The sequence below is a fragment of the Hyperoodon ampullatus genome (assembly GCF_949752795.1).
Source record: "Hyperoodon ampullatus genome assembly, chromosome: 8".
Lineage (NCBI taxonomy): Eukaryota > Metazoa > Chordata > Mammalia > Artiodactyla > Ziphiidae > Hyperoodon > Hyperoodon ampullatus.
This window is the reverse complement of record NC_136921.1, coordinates 69967569-69990638: the sequence shown is the minus strand read 5'-3', so window position 1 is coordinate 69990638 and position 23070 is coordinate 69967569.

The window sequence follows — 23070 nt, the reverse complement described above, 5'->3', positions numbered from 1 at the left end:
ATTAAATGAGATTATGTATGTAAAGGTCTTTATACATATTAAATCCTTTTAAAAATATTTGTTTCTTTTCTGCTTCCATAGCTTTCAAGATTCGTAAGCTTTACTAAACTGTAGGGTCTTTTTTTTAGGTCAATACTCACCTGAGAGTTTTTTCCTGGGTAAAGTGTTAACACTAGGTGGATACAAAATTAACATACAAAAATCAGTAGCATTTCTATACACTAACAATAAACTACATAAAAAATAAATTTTAAAAAGGATCCCATTTACAAAAACATCAAAAACAATAAAGTACTCAGGAATAAATTTAACCAATTAGATGAAAGATCTTTATACTGAAAATTACCTTGATAAAAAAATCAAAGAAGACACAAATAAATGGAAAAGTATCCCATGTTCATGAATTGGAAGAATTAATATTTCTTAAATGTCTATACTACCCAAAGTTATCTACAGACTTATTGAAATCCCTGTCAAGATTCCAATGGCATATTTTACAAGAACAGAAAAAAAAAATCTAAAATTCATATGGAACCACAAAAGACCCCCAAATAGCAAAAGCAATCTTGAGAAAGAAGAGTAAATCTGGAGGCATTCTACTTCCTGATTTCAAACTATATTACAAAGCCCTTGCAATCGAAAAAGCATGGGTTTTGAGAGCCTATAAATAAACCCATGCATATGTGATCAACCAATATTTGAAAAGAGAGCCAAGAATCCTCAATGGAGAAAAGACTGTCTCTTTAATAAATGGTGCTGGGAAAATTGTAAAAGTATGTAAAAGTATGAAATTACACCCTTATCTCACACCACTTACAAAAATTAACTTGAAATGGATTAAAGACTTGTAAGACCTGAAACCATAAAACTCCTAGAACAGGAAAAACTCCTTGACATGTGTCTTGACAATGATTTTTTTATTGGTGTATAATTTATTTACAACATTTTATTAGTTTCAGGTGTACAACATAGTGATTTAATATTTTTATAGATTATACTCCATTTAAAGTTATTACACAACAATGGCTATATTTCCCTGGGCAATGATTTTTTGGATATGACAACAAAAGCACAAGCAACAAAATAAAAATGAACAAGTGGGATTACATCAAACTAAAAAGCTTCTGCACAACAATAGAAATGAATGACAAAACGAAAAGGCAACCTACAAGTAGGAGAAATATATCTCATAAGGGGTTAACACCCAACATACACAAAGAACTCATACAACTCAATAGCAAATAAACAAATAATCCAATTTTAAAATGGGCCAAGGACCTAAAGTCACATTTTTCCAAAAAAGATATGTAAATGGCCAACAGGTACATTAAAAAGTGCTCAACATCACTAATCATTAGAGAAATGCATATCAAAATCAAAATGAGATATCACCTCATGCCTGTTAGAGTGACTATCATCAAAAAGATAAGACATAAATGCTATTGATTTGGAGAAAATGCTAGGATTTGGAGAAAAAGGAACCTTTGTGCACTAGTGGTGGGATTGTAAATTGGTGCAACCACTATGAAAAACACTATGTACGTGCCTAAAAAAATTAAAAGTAGAACTACCATATGATCCAGCAACTTCAATTCTGGGTATATATCCAAAGGAAATGAAATTATTAAGTGAAAGGGCTATCTGCACCCCCATGTTCACAGCAGTATTATTACAATCGCCAAGACATGGAAACAATCTAAGTGTTCACCAACAGATGAATGGATAAAGAAAATGTGGCATATGTGTGTGTGTGTATATATATATACACACACACACATATATATAAAACAATATATCATTCACTTATTTTTAAAAAAAGAGGGAAATTCTGACATTTGGGACAATGTGGGTGGATCTTGAGGGCATTATTATGCTGAGTGAAATAAGGTAGACAGAAAAAGACAAATACTGTGTTCTCACTTATATGTGGAATTTTTAAAAAATCAAACTCATAGAAAAAGAGATCACATCTGTGGTTACCAGCAGTAGGGTATGTATGGAGTGGGGGAGTTGAATGAAGGTAGTCAGAGGTACAAACTTCAGGTTATAACATAAATAAGTCCTGGGGATGTGGTGTGCAACGTGATGACTAGAGTTAACATTGCTGTGTGGTAGATCTGAAAGTTGCCAAGAGAGTAAATTCTAAAAGCTCTCATGACAAGGAAAAAACCATTTTTTGTATCTCTGTGAAATGATGGATGTTAACTAAACTTACTGCAGTAATCATTTCACAACACATAAAATGCAAGCCATTATGCTGTGTAACTTAAACTTATACAGTGCCATATGTCAATTATATCCCAATAAAACTGAGAGAAAAAAAGGAATTAGGGGAAAAGTGTTAACATATGGACTATTACTCCTAAATTGCTTCAGGCATTTTGAGCATTGTTAATTGTTCAGGGTATATACAATTCTTGAGTCAGTGGGCTAACCACTATATCCAGATTATGTTTTTACTCAAGTTGGTCTTAGGACCTCTAAAAGTATAAAGTATCAAAAGAATTTCAATGAGATTTGTTTCTACCTAGAAGACAGTCTTTCCAGAATAAAAAAAAAGGCTTTTAAAAATCCCTACCTACAAGTTATTTTTATGTTTTCAATATGTCATTGGTCAGATTGAATCAAGACGGCAAGTAGAAGGACATGCTCTCACTCCCCCTTGCGAGAGCACCAGGAACACAACTAACTGCTGAACAATCATCGCAGGAAGACAGTAGAACTCACAACAAAAGATACCCCATATCCAAAGACAAAGGAGAAGCCACAACAAGAAGGTAGGAGGGGCGCAATCACAATAAAATCAAATCCCGTAACTGCTGGGTGGGTGACTCACAAACTTCAGAAAACTTATACCACAGAAGTCCACCCACTGGAGTGAAGGTTCTGACCCCACATCAGACTTCCCAACCTGGGGGCCTGGCAACATGAGGAGGAATTCCTAGAGAATCAGACTTTGAAGGCTAGCGGGATTTGATTGTAAGACTTTGACAGGACTGGGGGAAACAGAGACTCCACACTTGGAGGGCACACACAAAGTAGTGTGTGCAATGGGACCCAGGGGAAGGAGCAGTGACCCCATAGGAGACTGAAACAGACATAACTGCTAGTGTTGGAGGGTCTCCTTCAGAGGCGCTGGGTGGCTGGGTTTCACAGCCAAAATGAAAATAAATAAGGAACCAGAAGCTTTAAATGACACAATAAACCAGATATATTTAATTGATATTTATAGGACATTCCATCCAGAAATAGCAGATTACACTTCCTTCTCAAGTGAGCATGGAACATTCTCCAGGACAGATCACATCTTGGGTCACAAATCAAGCCACAGTAAATTTAGGAAAATTGAAATCATATGAAGCATCTTTTCTAACCACAATGCTATGAGATTAGAAATCAATTACAGGGAAAAAAACATAAAAAACACAAACACATGGAGGCAAAACAATATGTTACTAAATAACCAAGAGATCACTGAAGAAAGCAGAGGAAATCAAAAAATACCTAGAGACAAATGACAATGAAAACACGACAATCCAAAACCTATGGGATGCAGCAAAAGCAGTTCTAAGAGGGAAGCGTATAGCTATAGAAGCCTACCTAAAGAAACAAGAAAAATCTCAAATAAACAATCTAACATTACACCTAAAGGAACCACAGAAAGAAGAACAAACAAAACCCAAAGTTAGCAGGAGGAAAGAAATCATAAAGATCAGAACAGAAATAAATGAAATAGAAACAAAAAAAATAGCAAAGATGAATAAAACTAAAAGCTGGTTCTTTGAGAACATAAACAAAATTGGTAAACCATTAGCCAGACTCATCAAGAAAAATAGGGGGAGGATTCAAATCAATAAAATTAGAAATGAAAAAGGAGAAGTTACAACAGACACCGCAGAAATACAAAGCATCCTAAGAGACTACTACAAGCAACTCTATGCCAATAAAATGGACAACCTAGAAAAAAATGGACAAATTCTTAGAAAGGTATAAACTTCCAAGACGGAACAAGGAAGAAATAGAAAATATGGACAGACGAATCACTAGTAATGAAATTGAAACTGTGATTAAATACCTTCCAACAAACAAAAGTCCAGGACCAGATGGCTTCACAGGTGAATTCTATCAAACATTTAGAGAAAAGCTAACACCCATCCTTCTCAAACTCTTCCAAAAAATTGCAGAGGAAGGAACACTTCCAAACTCATTCTATGAGGCAACCATCACCCTCATATCAAAACCAGACAAATATACTACAAAAAAAGAAAATTACAGACCAATATCACTGATGAATATAGATGCAAAAATCCTCAACAAAATACTAGCAAACAGAATCAAACAGCACATTAAAAGGATCATACACCATGATCAAGTGGGGTTTATTCCAGGAATGCAAGGATTCTTCAATATACGCAAATCAATCAATGTGATATACCATATTAACAAATTGAAGGAGAAAAACCATATGATCACCTCAATATATGCAGAAAAAGCTTTTGACAAAACTCAACACCCATTTATGATAAAAACTCTCCAAAAAGTGGGCATAGAGGGAAACTACCTCAACATAATAAAGGCCATATATGACAAACCCACAGCAAACATCATTCTCAATGGTGACAAAGTATTTCCTCTAAGATCAGGAACAAGACAAGGATGTCCACTCTCACCAGGAACAAGACAAGGATGTCCACTCTCACCACTGTTATTCAACATAGTTTTGGAAGTCCTAGCCACAGCAATCAGAGAAGAAAAAGAAATAAAAGGAATACAAACTGGAAAAGAAGAAGTAAAACTGTCAGTATTTGCAGATGACATGATACTATACATAGAGAATCCTAAAGATGCCACCAGAAAACTATTAGAGCTCATCAATGAATCTGGTAAAGTTGCAGGATAAAAAATTAATGCACAGAAATCTCTTGCATTCCCATACACAAATGATGAAAAATCTGAAAGAGAAATTAAGGAAACACTCCCATTTACCATCGCAACAAAAAGAATAAAATATCTAGGACTAAACCTACCTAGGGAGACAAAAGACCTGTATGCAGAGAACTATAAGACACTGATAAACCAAAGATGACACAAATAGATGGAAAGATATGCCACGTTCTTGGATTGGAAGAATCAATATTGTGAAAATGACCATACTACCCAAAGCAATCTACAGATTCAATGCAATCCCTATCAAATTACCAATGGCATTTTTTGCAGAACTAGAACAAAAAATTTTTAAATTTGTATGGAGACACAAAAGATCCCGAATAGCCAAAGCAGTCTTGAGGGAAAGAAACGGAGCTGGAGGAATCAGACTCCCTGACTTCAAACTATACTACAAAGCTACAGTAATCAAGACAATATGCTACTGGCACAAAATGAGAAATATAGAACAATGGAACAGGATAAAAAGCCCAGAGCTAAACCCACACACATATGGTCAACTAATCTATGACAAAGGAGGTAAGGATATAAAATGGAGAAAAGACAGCCTCTTCAATAAGTGGTGCTGGGAAAACTGGACAGCTACATGTAAAATAATGAAATTAGAACACTCCTTAACACCCTACACAAAAATAAACTCAAAATGTATTAGAGACCTAAATGTAAGACCAGGCACTATAAAATTCTTAGAGGAAAACATAGGAAGAACACTCTTTGACATAAATCACAGCAAGATATTTTTTGATCCACCTCCTAGAGCAATAGAAATAAAATCAAAAATAAAAAATGGAGGGCTTCCCTGGTGGCGCAGTGGTTGGGAGTCCGCCTGCTGATGCAGGGGACACGGGTTCGTGCCCCGGTCCGGGAGGATCTCACATGCCGCGGAGTGGCTGGGCCTGTGAGCCATGGCCGCTGAGCCTGCACGTCCAGAGCCTGTGCTCCGCAATGGGAAAGGCCGCAACATTGAGAGGCCCATGTACCGCAAAAAAAAATTAATAAAATAAATAAATAAATAAACAATGGGGACCTAATGAAACTTCTAAGCTTTTGCACAGCCAAGGGAACCGTAAACAAGATGAAAAGGCAACCCTCAGAACAGGAGAAAATATTTGCAAACCAATCATCAGACAAAGGATTAATCTCCAAAATATATAAACAGCTCATGCAGCTCAATATTAAAAAAACAAACAACCCAATCCAAAAATGGGCAGAAGACCTAAATAGACATTTCTCCCAAGAAGACATACAGATGGCCAAGAAGCACATGAAAAGCTGCTCAATGTCACTAATTAGAGAAATGCAAATCAAAACTACAATGAGGTATCACCTCACACCAGTTAGAATGGGCATCATCAGAAAATCTACAAACAACAAATGCTGGAGAGGGTGTGGAGAAAAGGGAACCCTCTTGCACTGTTGGTGGGAATGTAAATTGATACAGCCACTATGGAGAACAGTATGGAGGTTCCTTAAGAAACTAAAAATAGAACTACCATACGACCCAGCAATCCCACTACTGGGCATATACCCAGAGAAAACCATAATTCAAAAAGACACATGCACCCCAATGTCCATTGCACCACTATTTATAATAGCCAGGTCACAGAAGCAACCTAAATGCCCACTGACAGACGAATGGATAAAGAAGATGTAGTACATATATACAATGGAATATTACTCAGCCATTAAAAGGAATGAAATTGGGTCATTGGTAGAGATGTGGATGGATCTAGAGACTGTCATACACAAAGTGAAAGAGCGGCATGGACATATATACACTACCAAACGTAAGGTAGATAGCTAGTGGGAAGCAGCCGCATAGCACAGGGAGATCAGCTCGGTGCTTTGTGACCGCCTGGAGGGGTGGGATAGGGAGGGTGGGAGGGAGACGCAAAAGGGAGGGGATATGGGAACATATGTATACATATAACTGATTAAATTTGTGATAAAGCAAAAAATAAAAATAAAAAAATAAAAAAATAAAAAATAAAAAAAATAAAATAAAATGTGAGACTGTCATACAGAGTGAAGTAAGTCAGAAAGAGAAAAACAAATATCATATATTAACGCATATATGTGGTACCTAGAAACATGGTATAGATGAACCGGCTTGCAGGGCAGAAATTGAGCCACAGATGTAGAGAACAAACGTATGGACACCAGGGGGGAAAGCAGTGGGGGGTGGGGGGTGGGGGGATGAATTGGGAAATTGGGAATGACATGTATACACTAGTATGTATAAAATGGATAACTAATAAGAACCTGCTCTATAAAAATATAAATAAAATAAAATTTTAAAAAATACATTGTTATTGGAATGTGCAAGCTGAAAAAAAAAATGTCATTGGTAAACTAATTATGAGAATGCAATTTGGTGCAACTGCTTTTATTTGAAAGAAACAAAAAAATGGGGTTTTGGATTTCCATTGGGGTTTTGTATTATTTGTTTTCTGAGTTATTTGAAATTCCACCATGCTGCACGAAGTTCTCATACTTTCGTGTATATCAGAATCACCGCACATGCATTTTAATAAAGTTTCAAGGCCTTAACTCCAGAACATCTGATTCTTTAGGTCTTAGTGACACCAAAGAATATGCATTTTTCGCCAGCATCCCAGGTAATACTAATGCAGGTGGTCATTAATGCCCATTTTGAGGAAGACTTAGAGCCTAGACAAAATGCACATTTGCTTTGGAATAATTATTTGGTTTTTACCATGTGAAGAATCTAAAGAAACTCATATTCACTTTTTAAAAAAAAAAACAAACATAGTCACAGGGCTTCCCTGGTGGCACAGTGGTTGAGAGTCCGCCTGCTGATGCAGGGGACACAGGTTCGTGCCCCGGTCCGGGAAAATCCCACATGCCGTGGAGAGGCTGGGCCCATGAGCCATGGCCACTGAGCCTGCGCATCCAGGGAAGACCCCGTATTTACTTTCATATATAGACCACAATCAATTCACTTCCGGAAAAAAAGAAAAAGTCCTCCCATAATTTGAATTTTTGTTCACTTTGAGTGTTATACCTTATGAATACATTATACACAGAGTTTGAATTGTTAGTTCTACAATATTTTTCATGATAAAGGTCCATATGATTCATATATTTGTTTCATTAGAGGCTTGGGCAGATGTTTAAATTATCACTTGATAGTGTAAGAGCAATCCTTTTACATTTTCCTTTGTCTATGAAAATATTTACTTTGAAGCCCAAGAATTACCAAGCCTCTCCTACCTTTAAGATCTTTATGTACAAAGGGAAGGATTTCCAGAAATTTTCTTGGGAATTTCCCCCAAGGATATTTACTAAGTACATCTTGTCTAATCCTTTCCAGGGCTCCTGTAAGACATATTTCTTTACGCTTAGTTAAGAGAACATTACAAACAAAAACTTGCAATCTTATGTAGAATTCAAGCCAGATAAAACTTGGAAAACAACTATATGACTTTCAGAGGATTGCCTTTCAGCAGAATTGAAAATGCATATTTCAGATACCAAATAGCAGATAAATGTAATGCTTTCCAAGATGGAACATAAGGTCCCAGTCTATTTTAAGAGGAAGAAAAGATTGGAAAATATCCCAGAAATGTCATTGTGGGAGCAGGTTGAACAGCCCACTAGTATAAAAAGAATTTTTCTTTAAAAAAAGCAATCACATCACACATTTATTAAATTTAGGGAGGACAGTAGAATAAAAAGTGTTAGATTTCCTTAGGGAAAATATTCAAGTGAAACTAAGTGCTGAACTATAATTGAATATTACAGTTTAGTAGATGTTGTTCAAAATCATGGGACCAGAAGGCACTACAGACATTCATCTCATCATTTTCTTGCCTCACTTGAGTCCTACCACTAAGTCACCTAAGATTAATAAATAATCTATCTCAGTTCGAATGCCTGCAGAGGAAGAAATTTTATAAATCCGTCATTTACCTCTTCAATAACCAATGCACAGTTTGAAGCTATTTCATTCAAATAAATTATCTTCTTGTATTCAATCCAAAAATATTAATACCCCACTATGTGTTGGTTTAAAAACTGGCCCCTGTAAACAGAGGGCAGGGAGAGACCAAAGAAAGAGGCAGAGCACTCCAGATTGGTAAGTGGAAGATTTAATAAGCAAGGGAGCTTATGAGACTTGTCTTAGGTGGCTGTAAGACTAATATATCACCACACCCACCCACCAGAATATTAAAAGCTTGGATAGAGGCCTTCATGGGGTTCAGGCACATATACCATCCAGACAGTGTCACACCACATTGTTCTCAAAGACTACATCCTTGAAAATGACTCCCACTGTAGGAACCATGAGGAGACGGTACATTCCAACCATAGGGGAGGCAGGTGAGGAGCCTCTGATTGTCCCAGTCCAGCTCACAGGTCAAACAGTGGTCATGTTCTCTAGATTACCTTCTCCAATACTATGTATAAGATCCATCCAAAACCTCCACCCCAAACCTGAGAAATTTAGTCAATCACAAGGCATCTTAGATACATAAAATCAAACAGTTATTCCAATGAGGACATTATGCAAAACTATGGATTTTAACTCTTTGCCCGTACTACCCCTTCCCCTTTCAATATCCAACCATCTATAACCCCCAAGTCACAGTATAAACATTGGTAGGAACTTAAAGTGTTCAGCTCAAGAATCCTTGAATACTTGCTTCAATTGCAACCTCTAAACATTTAATTTGTTGATATTTCATAGGGCAATGATATTCACAAATCTATAATCTGTAGATGCTATTGGCATGTATTTATATTCCATTAGAAATGACATACATATTGTTAGAGAAGAGGAAAACATTCAAACTTCTAGGGGCCCTCCTCAATACCTTATTCAGGTGGGAGAAAATAATAGGCAGGAGATGGGCTGTAAAATGAATAATCACTACCTGTACTTAATAGAAGATCTGAATTTTTGGAGAGGTAAGATTTTATGGACAGAACAGAGGAAGCAGTGGCCACTCTATCAATTTTTGAGTTATGCTCTTATAAAGGGAATATTGGTCCCCTCTATAGTGATCTATTCCAATAATTACAAGTTCATGCATGATTGATGGGCATTTGGAGCTCCTCCCCTGATTATCAGCAGAACCCAGCTCCTATACTTACCTCCAGCTCTGCCTTCTCTATTATGATTCTGGAAAAAAAGGATGAGGTTCTGCAAACACAATATGTTTACCTGGCTCGGTGTTCTCATTCTATTGCACACTTTCAAGTGATTTGTCTTTGTCATGTTTCCCAATGTCAAAATGATCCACTGCATATATTTTTCATTCAGAATCTTGTAAAAAGTAATTATTTGGTTGTCAATTGATGATACTATGTTATTAAGCAAATTTACTAACTTCACACCAAAAAAAGGTTTTGGTTTTTGTCTTTACTTGCACTCATGCGTTCCTATAAATCCTCCTGGTTTCACCTGTCTTATATTCCAGTCTCCCCTGCAGCAACTTCATCATAGAGTCTGACTAGCTTCACACAGTACCTCCATCCCACTCTACACATCTCTTTCCTCCAGTCCTAAGCTTCAGTATGGATATACTGACACATATACAACCTTGAAGGTCATTCTCCATGGGGAAAAGTTGGCCAATGGTGAACAGAATCCAATGAATCGATGTTTCTCCCTTCCTCCTCTCACTCACAAACAGACGGTCCTGGGATACATGGCTTCTCAGATAATACCCAGGCTTCCATTGTAGTAATCAACTCATATTCTTGTGTTGGTTCTCTTTTTTTTCTCTCCTGATCCCTGGGTTTATTACCCAATAAAGTATTTATACAAAAGTTTTCAACTTAGGTTCTGCTCTCTAGGGGAACCCAAGTAAGACAGGCAGTGATTTTCATTTTTATGCTGGTTTCCTAAAAATAATCCTCCCAACTGACTTAGTTGTAAGTCAGTTGAGAGAAGAGGATAGGACAAATAGAAAATATATTTATGATGGTTTTCCTCAACTAAAACCCCAGATATAGACATACAGACTGTGTATATATATATTCTAGTTCTAGATACTATTCAGTGTGACTGCCCTACTTCTTAAAGTCATTTTTTCCTCATAAAAATACACCTCTTTTAGAAGATAAATTCCTTTAAAAATAGTAACCTATGTCAAAATATTCAATTAACTCACTTTTTAAAAAGCCCCTTTAAAGCTTAATTGAAATAACATGCATTTTTTGAAGTATTCTCTCCACTCCCATTTCTGGTAATCCTGTTCATGCCTTCTTCACTTCCCCAATATCAGCTGTAATATTCTACTTTTAAAAGAAACTTAAATGTGTGATAAACAATAGAATTTGGTTACTTTTTTTCAAGTACAGTAATGATCAACAGAATAGCCACCCTTAAGCCTAATTAATACTACATAAACAAAGCTGTGCTTTTTCCATTTTAATATCTGGAAAATTCAGGGGAAAATAATACTCTTCCAATAATATAGAAGACTGAACTAATATAAACCCCTATGTCACTATAAAAACAGGGAAAGGATTAATAAAGTATAACTCTCACTTTTTATATATAAAGATGAACTGGTAGATGCAAAAGCCAATGTATCAGGTGCCCAAGGATATAATTCCTGGATATAAGCCCTAAGGACTTCAGAGCTGGGGCTTTAAATACCAGAAAAGGTCAGGAGATGTGACTTGAGCTTATATAAGGCAAAGAGCTGGAATCAAGCTTCTTGCAAAGTAGGAGGCTTTGAATTGACACCATTCCATAAAAATGAGAATGGAATAGTTTCACCAAACAACTCAGGAAGCAGCAAGGAAACTTACTGTGTGCCTAGAATTCAGTGGAAGTTAAATGAATCCCATGAAAAATGAAACATCAAAGTTACACCTGTACATGAGTAAGGAGTCCAAATTTATACTACTCATATGGTGCTGAAATCTAAAGCCCAGAATTTAACATAAAAGTTAGTGAAATCCTAGAACTATGGCAGAAACAAACCCAAAATTCTTCTGTAGAAACACTGTCTATATTTAGGGTGCAGGGAATTCCCACAGAATAAACACACTCATTGAAAATAAGCTTATCATGCATACAAAGGAATAATACACCATGATAAATAATAATTAGACAGAACAGGAGAATTAGAAATCCAAGAAACTTGAGATACTAAATCAGTCCAAAGATAAATGTTTATGAGTTTAAAAGAAGGAATGAAAAACTTAATGAGTATAATGTGCTCTTATTTTAATAAAAATAAAAACATAAATTTTTAAATATAATATTTGACACTAATATTTTAATAGGCTAAACAAATGGTTAAACACAGGAAGAAGCAGAACTGGTTAAGCTGAAGGGAAAAATGGTAAACTGGAGAAGAGATCCAAAGAAGTTACACAGAATGTAGCACTAAGAAAAAAGATGAAAAACACAGAAGAGGGGTTAAGAGATAGGGAATAGGGGGTTTAGAATGAGAAAATTCAAAATACATTCAATATGAGTTCCAGTAAAGGGGGAATAAAGAAAACTAAGGAGAGGTAAGAGTCAATGAATAAAAATATCTCCTTAATTGAAAAAGGTAGAGGACTTATAGAGGCAAATAACAATAAATTTCTACCTAAACACTTCAGAGTAATATTGAAAATTACCTATGATAAAAATATTTTTAAAAAAACAAGATGAACAATTCTCAAAGAAATAACAATTAGACAAAGAGTAGACTCTCCATAAACAGCAACAGAGGCCAAACAGAATTACCCCTTCAAGGTGTTAAGAAAATAGTCATTTGAAATTAGAAAATCAGATAAAACAGCATTCAAGAGTAACATAAAATGAAAACATTTTCAGAAAAACAAAGAATGAGATAGTTTACCATCTGGAGATTCTTGTTGAAAAACAGTATTAAAGGGCATGTGTCAGGAAGGAGAAAATTAACCACAGAAGAAAAAGTAAAGTGCAAGAAACAATAACTAGCAAAAATTACTGGAAAATATTTTGGTAAATTTAAATAAGCATCAAAATATACATATATGAAATATTTATATTTATAATATATAATTATATACAATCTTTACTATACAGAATTATATATTAGTAAATTATATTAAATTATAATATATTAAATATGTGATATAACATATATTTTATATTTTATATTAAATATTATCCATAATTTATAATACTTATATATATAAAGGATTACTATTTAAACCCAGAAAGAATTCTTATAAGTCAATTAAAGATGAGACAAGACCATAAAATATTTAAATGCAAAGGATATGAAGTTAATAGATTAAAATTTCCAAATGATTAACAGACATATGAAAGGCTCTTTGTTCTAACTCTATGTTCTTACTAGTAATCAAGGAAATAAAAATTAAAAGACATTGATCTTTCAAATCTATCAAATTTGAAAACCTTAAATTAAGATCAGGATTTTCATAAACATGGGAAAATAGGAATTTTCATTACAGTATCTGTGGGAGTACAAATTGGTACAATCCCTTTGGAGTGAAATTTACTAATATCTAAAAGACTTTAAAGTCTGCTTAGCACACCAACCATCAATTCCCCTCTCAAGAGTATATAAGAAACTAGGGAATTCTAGGGGAATTCCTAGAGAAACTCTCTTACATATGCCCAAGAAAACATGTACAAAAATGTTTATAGTAGCAAAATACTGAAAGCAATCTAAAATCAGATAAATCATGGGATTTTATGTAATATAACACCAGATAACAGTAAAAATGAATGAATTAGATCTACCTATATGATCCAGATTCATCTTGAAAAACTAATGTTGAGTGAAAGAAGCAAGTTAGAGAATATTAAATACAATAAATTACAACATTGTCCAGGTACAGTTTTTAAAATTTAAACATTAAATGACATAAGCTATATGCAAACTTATGATAATGTTGTCAGTAGGCAAGCTAGAAAACTAGCTTTCCATTTTATTACTGATTTATTTTGAGAAAATGTAATTTCTATTTCATGGAGAGTAAAGAGGGTTTTGGATTCATTACTGTCTTATTGCTGATTTTTATTTTATTTCTATTTCATGGACAGTAAAGAAAGTTTATTTAAAAAGAAAACACTTCCAAGTTCTTACTACTTAAGCATGTTTAAGCAAAAGGAAGCATTAAAAATCACATTATTTTTAAACATGATGGAAGTTTAGTGAACCAAATATTTGATTTGATTATCCCCTACCTTCATACTAAATAATTTTTAAAATCTTTCAAATATTTATAACATCCCAAATTTTAGTAAGGCTGTTGACTCATCTAATGATTTCCATATTTTGCAAACCTCTAAGTCAACTGTGTGAAAGAAAATAAATCATTTACAATTTTAACATTGTAATAGCATAATTTTGATTGAAGCAGCTATCTTCAGCAATTTTTATTATTTATTCCATGCATAAACATGACAATATTTCTACTGGACTGAGAAGAATCCTCTTTATTTCTAAAACCATGAGGAAATCCAAAGCTGAGTGCTAACTGATGAGAAAAATGACAGTTCATAGCATTTTTAAAGGAGTCTGGAATGTAACCTTCACTAATTGCAGTTTCCTTGGAAGCATAGAGGTTTATATTAAATCTTGTCACACTTCAATCTACATTTAATTATCACAGATCAGCCTTCAAATGCCTATTGGTGAGAAAGAAAATCACAGGATATGGTAACCAAGGAGCACAGAAAGAGTTGCAAGACATCTATTCTTTTGCTTCTGTGGTAAAACTAATCAATATTTTCATGCAGTCTCCCAAAACAGATAAACTCATGACACAATAAAACCAGCCTTTCTGTGTGCATCACTACCCCAGAACCTCTGCTAATTGTTAACAGCTACAGGTTGCTTGAAAAGCGTTTGTCTCCTTTGGGTATCACACTCCAGCAGCAAAGCTCTGGGGATGTTTATATTTCTGTGTGTGAGTCTCTTGAGACCACTGCCTCCCATAACATTCAGAGTGATGGTTCAGCTCCTCCTTACATACCAAGAGAGTCTGTGGTTTGCTGCCACACCAGACACATCAATTATCATGCCTACCACCGCTTACAAAGAAACTGCCTTTCCACAGTTCCTGCTGAAGATATTAGCCACAGCTTTTCCTACTGTAGGGGAGGCCATATTCTGTATCATATAACCCACCTCCTCTATCTCCTGTGGAACACAACTGATTGGAAAATGGGTGGATATCTGACCCAAGGTGAGACCACCTTTCAGTTGTCCAGTGGCCTGTAAGTTGGCTTATTGTGAAAAGCTTAACTGAGTTCATTAAAATCTTGCTCTGGGAACTGGGAAATACAGTGAGAATTGGTGTCAGCAGTGGGAAATTAAAGTAAAATATTGCTCAAATAGAAGCCATGAGGTGAAGGAGAGGATATGATGGGCCAGATCAAGTTATGAAGAAGAAAACACGAGTGTGTGGAGGATATTAAGAAGAACTGTTGTAAAACCAGCAACTTTTAGTTGAAAGAGCAGTAGTGACAGAGAGAGGTTGAATGATATCACGGGGAGCAGTGAAGCAAAACTCTACCATGTCACTTGCTGAGAAAGACTTACCAGTTTCTTTCTGCGCAAGGTCCCCCTTTCACCAAGTTGTGTATCTTAATACTGACCCTCCGTTCCTATTACAGAATAACACCCTCTAATTGAAGAAGACTGAGTGATTTAAGAATGGAAATAATTGTCACTTTTACTACATTTTAAAGTACGAGCATTGCAAAATTTATGTAATTCTATTACAGTCTTACAGTTACCTTCGCTTTAATCTCTTACTTTGCTTACAGGATCTACAATGTAGCTTTATAATAAATTTTGTTATCTACCACTCTTTCCTGGCTAAAATGCTAACTCAAACCCAGTGGGAAATACAAAAGTAAGCAAGAAATTTGAGAAGTTAGTGTAATATTTATGATACGCTTATCCCTACATCATCATTCATATGTGACTTGGATTTTTATCCTGGGAGACTATTATTAGGAGAAGCAGATAGTGGAGAGTAAGAGTACAACATCCCTTAATTTTATTTTGGAATTTTATTTTATTATTTTTATACAGCAGGTTCTTATTAGTCATCTATTTTGTACATATTTGTGTATATACGTCAATCCTAATCTCCCAATTCATACCACCACCACCAACCCCCACCCACTTTCTCCACTTTGGTGTCCGCACGTTTGTTCTCTATATCTGTTTCTCTATTTCTTCCTTGCAAACTGGTTCATCTGTACCATTTTTCTAGATTCCTCATATATGCGTTAATATACGATATTTGTTTTTCTCTTTCTGACTTACTTCACTCTGCATGACAGTCTCTAGGTCCATACACATCTCTACAAATGACCCACTTTCATTTTTTTATGTCTGAGTAATATTCCTTTGTATATATGTACCACATCTTCTTTATCCATTCGTCTGTCAATGGGCATTTAGGTGGCTTCCGTAACCTGGCTATTGTAAACAGTGCTGCAATGAACATTAGGGTGCATGTGTCTTTTTCTTTTTTTTGTATTTTTTAATTTAATTTTATTTATTTATGTTTTATACAGCAGGTTCTTATTAGGTGCATGTGCCTTTTTGAATTATGGTTTTCTCTGGGTATATGCCCAGCAGTGGGACTGCTGGGTCATATGGTAATTCTATTTTTAGTTTTTTAAGGAACCTCCATACTGTTCTCCATAGTGGCTGTATCAATTTACATTCCCACCAACCATGCAAGAGCATTCCCTTTTCTCCACACCCTCTCCAGCATTTGTTGTTTGTAGATTTTCTGATGATGCCCAACACCCCTTAATTTTGTTGAGTACCAGACAGTTGAGCCATGCCAATTACAAAAAAGAAAAAGGAGCACACTAGTCCTATTTTTGAACTCACTAAATATTTCCCGTTTCCCACATCTGAACCACTCCTAAGTTTAACATAACAATGCCAAACAGAAAAGAGAAAAGAAAAGCAGAAAAACTCAGAATTTTTTTTAAGTGTAGCTGCACTTTTGGAAGAAAATAAGGAAAAGTAAACTGAAAAAAAATTCCCCACAAGTGACATTGAATTCCTCAAGGAAGTTATTTATAGTTGGGTCCAGAATCACATAATCGATTTTTGTAGTTTAAAAAAATGCCATCAGAGTTTTTACAAAGAACTTCTGTTTTTTGTGCTTCAGATATCAGAGAGTCAATGACCTTGAATGAAAAGGAAAAAAAAAATTCTCTTTTTCTGAGATACACACAATGCTCACTTTTACTTGTTATTTCAAAGTCTGTAGTACCTGGCATGTTTTAAAGTATTAAGCCCTTCTTCTTATGATTTTCCAGTCTTTATGGTCATTCACAAAATCATTAATTAACTCTAGATTACAACTGAAACTGTGCATAGAATTCTTTTGCTTCCTTTCTTCTTTTTCAAATAAAAAAATTGAAAAATTCTCCATGATTCCGTTAGTGCACAACATTTTCCTAAGCAACGATCACAACTGATAAAACATTTGTAATTATAAAACCATAGTAAATCAAATTAAAACAGCAATGGGATATTGTAATTTAAAGATGAGTTTGTTTTTCTGCCTCTCAAACCTGTGTACACTTTATATTCTTAATATTCAGTTTTTTCTTTATTAAGTATAAATCCAGCTTAAAAGTGTCACTTTTTCTGCCAAAATATAACAAAGAAGTTGGTAGCAGTATTAAAATTATATTTTATCAGTACCGACTGTGAATAGTTTTCACCCAAGAATTAATGTTTACTATTACATTTTCACGTTATCCTCATTTGATTTGCAATGACCCAGCTACACAACCATGTCAAAAATTAGAGTCTTTAAACAAACATGCTTAAGAACAAAACTGGGTAGTAAATTAGATCAACACTCTCTAATAACCATAAGTGGCCCAGCTCATAAAGACACTGCCTTTGTTGTCTTACTGCAGAACCCCACACAGTTTATACTCAGAAGTCCTAAGGAGCTGCTCCAGAGACGTTCTCAATAGTGCCAAAAATTACTTGATAAACTCTAACAGTAATTTATTATTATAAAACATACTATCAATGTATGTTTATACTGTATTAGGAATAAAATAAAATTTCCCAAACATGATAAAATAAATACTATACATTACACTTACTACAGAAAAATTCAGATGTACACATTTCACATTTTGAAACAAGGCAGGGACACCCGCTATTACAGCTGTTATTCAATATAGTAGACAATGTCCTGGTCAATAAATAAACTAGTTTATTAAAACAAAATACATATAAGAATTTTAAAAAAAGGATAAATTTCTCTTTCCAGATAAAAAAATAACTAAAAGAAGATCAACAAACTATTAAACTATTAAAATCCATAAGAAAGTAAAGTGAGTTTATTGCATTTAAAATCCAACTTAAAAATAATAATGTTCCTTTAAAGTAGCAGTAACTACATAGAATATATAATAGAAATAGAATCCATTTATAAAACACAAGAAACACTATAGGGTATCTAAGGATGAATTTAGCAAACCATGCCTGAAATGTTCTGGGAGAAAATTTTGAAAACATATTTAAAAACCATTAAAAAAAAAGGCCTAAAAGATGGAGTAAGATAACATGCTTGAGAATAAAATGATGAAGGATTTTAAAGATGCCAATTTTCCCCAAATCAATCCAAATATTCAATAAAATTCATATTAAAATCCTAGAAAGAATAATTTTAGAATAAGACAGTGATTCTCAAATTTACATCAAAGAATAAAGATCTGTGAATAGCTATGAAATTTTTTAAAAGAACAAATCTTTTTGATTTGTACTTACCTTTCCAGCTTTTAAGACACTTTAAAACCATGAAACCAGCATGAGAGTGGTGCATAAACAGATGAGAAGACCAGTGAAATACAAGAGAGAGCCCAGAAACACCATAATTAATGAAAACTTAGCACATGAAAGTGTAGGATTGCAAAGCAGTGGAAGATGGACTAATAATTTAGTAGATAGTATTGGAGAAATGGCTTATTATATGAAGAAAAACGCATTTGGATACTTCCTATATCATATATTCAGATGAACTCCAGATTGATAAAAACCTAAATGTGAAAGTAAACTTAAGAGCGAAGTAGAAGATGGAGATGGAGATAGACTTTTTAATAAAGAAGGTCTCTACTGCACAAATCACAAGAAAAAATTAATGGATATATTCTACATAAAAACTAAAGATGGCAAGACAGCAGAAGCAAGAAGAACTACAATCCTGCAGCCTGTGGAACAAAAACCACATTCACAGAAAGACAGACAAAATGAAAAGGCAGAGGACTACATACCAGATGAAGGAACAAGATAAAACCCCACAAAAACAACTAAATGAAGTGGAGAGAGGCAACCTTCTAGAAAAAGAATTCAGAATAATGATAGTGAGGATGATCCAGGACGTCAGAAAAAGAATGGCAGCAAAGATGGAGAAGATGCAAGAAATGTTTAATGAAGACCTAGAAGAACTAAAGAACAAACAGAGATGAACAATACAATAACTGAAATGAAAAATACACTAGAAGAAATCAATAGCAGAATAACTGAGGCAGAAGAACGGATAAGTGACCTGGAAGACAGAATGGTGGAATTCAATGCTGCCAAACAGAATAAAGAAAAAAGAATGAAAAGAAATGAAGACAGCCTATGAGACCTCTGGGACAACATTAACACAACATTTGCACTATAGAGATCCCAAAAGGAGAAGAGAAAGAGAAAGGACCCGAGAAAATATTTGAAGAGATTATAGTAAAAAACTTCCCTGTCATGGGAAAGGAAAAAGCCACCCAAGTCCAGGAAGTGCAGACAGTCCCAGGCAGGATAAAATGAAGGAGAAACATGGTGAGACACACAGTAATCAAACTGACAAAAATTAAAGACAAAGCAAAATTACTGAAAGCAACAAGGAAAAAATGACAAATAACATATAAGGGAACTCCCATAAGGTTAACACCTGATTTTTCAGAAGAAACTCTGCCAGACAGAAGGGAGTGGCACTATATACTTAAAATGATGAAAGAGAAGAACCTACAATCAAGATTACTCTACCCAGCAAGGATCTCATTGAGATTCAAAGGAGAAATCAAAAGCTTTACAGACAAACAAAAGCTAAGACAATTCTTCACCACCAAACCAGCTCAACAACAAATGCTAAAGGAATTTCTCTAAGTGGGAAACACAAGAGAAGAAAAGGACCTACAAAAACACACCCATAACAATTAAGAAAATGGTAATAGGAACATACATATTGATAATTACCTTAAATGTGAATGGATTAAATGCTGCAACCAAAAGACACAGGCTCGCTGAACGGATAAAAAAACAAGACCCATATATATGCTGTCTACAAGAAACCCACTTCAGACCTAGGGACACATACAGACTGAAAGTGAGGGGATGGAAAAAGATATTCTATGCAAATGGAAATCAAAAGAAAGCTGGAGTAGCGATACTCATATCAGATAAATTAGACTTTAAAAAAAAGAATGTTACAAGAGACAAGGAAGGAAACTACAAAATGATCAAGGGATCAATCCAAGAAGGAGATATAACAATTATAAATATATATGCACCCAACATGGGAACACCTCAATACATAAGGTAACTGCTAACAGCTATAAAAGAGGAAATCAACAGTAGCACAGTAATAGTGGGGGACTTTAAAACCTCACTTATAGCAATGGACAGATCATCCAGAAAGAAAATTAATAAGGAAACACAAGCTTTAAATGACACAATAGACCAGAGATATTAATTGATATTTATAGGACATTCCATCCTAAAGCAGCAGATCACACATTCATCTTAAGTGCACTCAGAACATTCTCCAGGATAGATCACATCATGGGTCACAAATCAAGCACAGTAAATTTAAGAAAACTGAAATCATATCAAGCATTTTTTTCCAACCACAACACTATGATATTAGAAATCAATTACAGGGAAAAAAATGTAAAAAACACAAACACACGGAGGCTAAACAATACGTTACTATATAACCAAGAGATCACTGAAGAAATCAAAGAGGAAATCAAAAAATACCTAAAGACAAATGACAATGAAAATACGACGATCGAAAACCTATAGGCTGCAGCAAAAACACTTCTAAGAGGGAAATTTGTAACAATACAAGCCTACCTTAAGAAACAAGAAAAATCTCAAATAAACAATCTAAACTTACACCTAAAGGAACTAGAGAAAGAAGAACAAACAAAACCCAAAGTTAATGGAAGGAAAGAAATCAAAAAGATTAGAACAGAAATAAATAAAATAGAAACAAAAAAAAACAATAGCAAAGATGAATAAAACTAAAAGCTGGTTCTTTGAGAACATAAACAAAATTGATAAATATTTAGCCAGACTCATCAAAAAAAAGAGGGAGAGGACTCAAATCAATAAAATTAGAAATGAAAAAGGAGAAGTTTCAACAGACACCACAGAAATACAAAGCATCCTAAGAGACTACTACAAGCAACTCTATGCCAATAAAATGGACAACCTGGAAGAAATGGACAAATTCTTAGAAAGGTATAACCTCCCAAGACTGAACCAGGAAGAAACAGAAAATAGGAACAGACCGATCACAAGTAATGAAACTGAAACTGTGATTAAAAATCTCCCAACAAACAAAAGTCTAGGACCAGAAGGCTTCACAGGTGAATTCTATCAGACATTTAGAGAAGAGCTAACACCCATCCTTCTCAAACTCTTCCAAAAAACTGCAGAGGAAGGAAAACTCCCAAACTCATTCTATGAGGCCACCATCACCCTGATAACAAAACCAGACAAAGATACTACAAAAAAAGAAAATTACAGACCAATATCACTGATGAATATAGATGCAAAAATCCTCAACAAAACACTAGCAAACAGAATCCAACAACACATGAAAAGGATCATACACCATGATGAAGTGGGGTTTATCCCAGGAATGCAAGGATTCTTCAATATACACAAATCAGTCAATGTGACACACCATATTAAACAACTGAAAAAGAAAAACCATATGATCATCTCAACAGATGCAGAAACAGCTTTTGACAAAATTCAACACCCATTTATGATAAAAACTCTCCAGAAAGTGGGCAGAGAGGGAACCTACCTCAACATAATAAAGGCCATATACGACAAACCCACAGCAAGCATCATTCTCAATGGTGAACAACTGAAAGCATTTCCTCTAAGATCAGGAACAAGACAAGGATGTCCACTCTCACCACTATTATTCAACATAGCTTTGGAAGTCCTAGCCATAGCAATCAGAGAAGAAAAAAGAAATAAAAGCAATACAAACTGGAAAAGAAGAAGTAAAACTGTCACTGTTTGCAGATAACCGGATACTATATAGAGAGAATTCTAAAGATGCCACCAGAAAACTACTAGAGTTCATCAATGAATCTGGTAAAGTTGCAGGATACAAAATTAATGCAGAGAAATCTCTTGCATTCCTATACACTAACAATGAAAGATCAGAAAGAGAAATTAGGGAAACTCTCCCATTCACCGTTGCAATAAAAATAATAAAATACCTAGGAATAAACCTACCTATGGAGGCAAAAGACCTGTACGTAGAAAACTGTAAGACATTAATGAAAGAAATCAAAGATGACACAAACAGATGGAGATATATCATTTTCTTGGATGAGAAGAATCAACATTGTGAAAATGACTATACTACCCAAAGCAACCTACAGATTCAAGGCAATCCCTATCAGATTTCCAGTGGCATTTTTTACAGAACTAGAACAAAAAATCTTGAAATTTGTATGGAGACACAAAAGACCTCGAATAGCCAAAGCAGTCTTGAGGGAAAAAAACGGAGCTGGAGGAATCAGACTCCGTGCCTTCAGACTGTACTACAAAGCTACAGTAATCAAGACAGTATGGTTCTGGCACAAAAACAGAAATATAGATCAATGGAACAGGATAGAAAACCCAGAGATAAACCCATGCATGTATGGTCAACTAATCTATGACAAAGGTGGCAAGGATACACAATGGAGAAAAGACAGTCTCTTCAATAAGTGGTCCTGGGGAAACTGGACAGCTACATGTAAAAGAATGAAATTAGAGTACTCCCTAACACCATACACAAAAATAAACTCAAAATGGATTAGAGACCTATATGTAAGACCCAACACTATAAAACTCTTAGAGG